Consider the following 395-nt stretch of genomic DNA (forward strand, 5'->3'; position numbering starts at 1 on the left):
ACCCTCTTCTCACACTATATCTGGTGTCTACAATTGTCTTCCATTCCTTTCCCACCCACCTTGTATTGATCATACAATTTCTTACATAATCTAACTACTTTCAATGATGAGTTCATTCATTACTATTAAGAAAACCAGTTTTAACTTAAATCAAAGAAATACCAAGGAACTTTGCTTAAAGCCAGGAAACAGGTTAGGATTCTATTCAAATGGTAGGTGCATGAACTTATCAGTCTCGTGTACTTTTATCTTCTGTTCTGGTTCAATTTTCTTGATTAAATTCTGGGATATAATATTCAAACCCAGACTTTGTCCCTATGATTAAGTTGGCCACTTTCTTACTTTTTGAACTCTTATTTCTGTGTGTCTGTATTTAATTTTCCTGACATAGCACA

The sequence above is a fragment of the Tupaia chinensis genome, unplaced genomic scaffold (assembly GCF_000334495.1).
Source record: "Tupaia chinensis unplaced genomic scaffold, TupChi_1.0 Scaffold000217_1, whole genome shotgun sequence".
Classification (NCBI taxonomy): domain Eukaryota; kingdom Metazoa; phylum Chordata; class Mammalia; order Scandentia; family Tupaiidae; genus Tupaia; species Tupaia belangeri.